Genomic DNA, 873 nt, shown 5'->3' with positions numbered 1-873 from the left:
GTACTCAAGTTCTGCCTGGTGCCACTTCCAGAGCTCCAGAAGTAAGGTGACTAACAGAGAGAGAGAACAGCAGAATGTGGATCTTCAGTGATGACTGATGCTTCAGAAATCTGTACTTAATATTTATTACCCTTAACACTTTGGTAAATGGTTAATAAAATCAGAATTTATTTATAGGCCATACTAATGAGAAACATGAGTTAATGCCTTTTTTTAAGAAAAAAGAAAACGTAGATAATTTATTGAACTTTTGAAAACAGACTAGCTCTCTAGCTCAGGGGAAAGGTATTAACGTGATGGTCAGACGCAGGTGACTGTGTCTGATGCTAAAGTACCTGCTACCAGCACATTATGCCCACTAAAAACACAAATATCGGGGGGAAGGGTGGGTATAGCTCAGTGGTAGAGCACGTGCTTTGCATGTACAAGGTCCTGGGTTCAAGCCCCAATACCTCCATTAAAAAGAAAGTTAAAAAAAAGCACAAGTAACTGTCATAATTTAAAATCAGTGCACGGTCCACCCTCCAAGCCTTCTCCTCACATCCCTTTCTCTTCTGTCAGAAGGACCTGAGGATGGGGAAGGGGATGAGAATGCTTTAGTAGCCCCTGCATTTCTATTTTCCACCACCCCAGTCACACAAAATTAAAATAATATTCTTAAATATGGAAAACTGCCATTTTCCTCAATCTTCGGTAAAGTACTTTTTAGAAATCGTCATTCTGTTTTAAGACTCGTAACTTCAAGTTGTAGACAAAAACAACATGAAATGTTAATTGAAAATGTGGCTTCAGGGTAATTCCCCTAAGCCCTTCTTCCAACCAGAATGTTACCTCAAGGCCCCAACTCTAGAGAAATTCCAGAATAACCACTGT

General features: G+C 39.6%; 1 non-coding gene across 1 annotated transcript; it reads left to right on the top strand.

The window, feature by feature from the left end:
- Positions 1-384: 384 nt before the first annotated feature.
- TRNAA-UGC (transfer RNA alanine (anticodon UGC)) lies at positions 385-457 on the top strand. The gene has a single exon. It is a non-coding gene; the product is annotated as a tRNA-Ala (tRNA).
- Positions 458-873: the final 416 nt, after the last annotated feature.

This window comes from Camelus dromedarius, chromosome 22 (genome assembly GCF_036321535.1).
Source record: "Camelus dromedarius isolate mCamDro1 chromosome 22, mCamDro1.pat, whole genome shotgun sequence".
Classification (NCBI taxonomy): Eukaryota; Metazoa; Chordata; class Mammalia; order Artiodactyla; family Camelidae; genus Camelus; species Camelus dromedarius.
The sequence above is the reverse complement of the archived record's forward strand: the minus strand, read 5'-3'. Positions and strand labels throughout refer to the sequence as shown.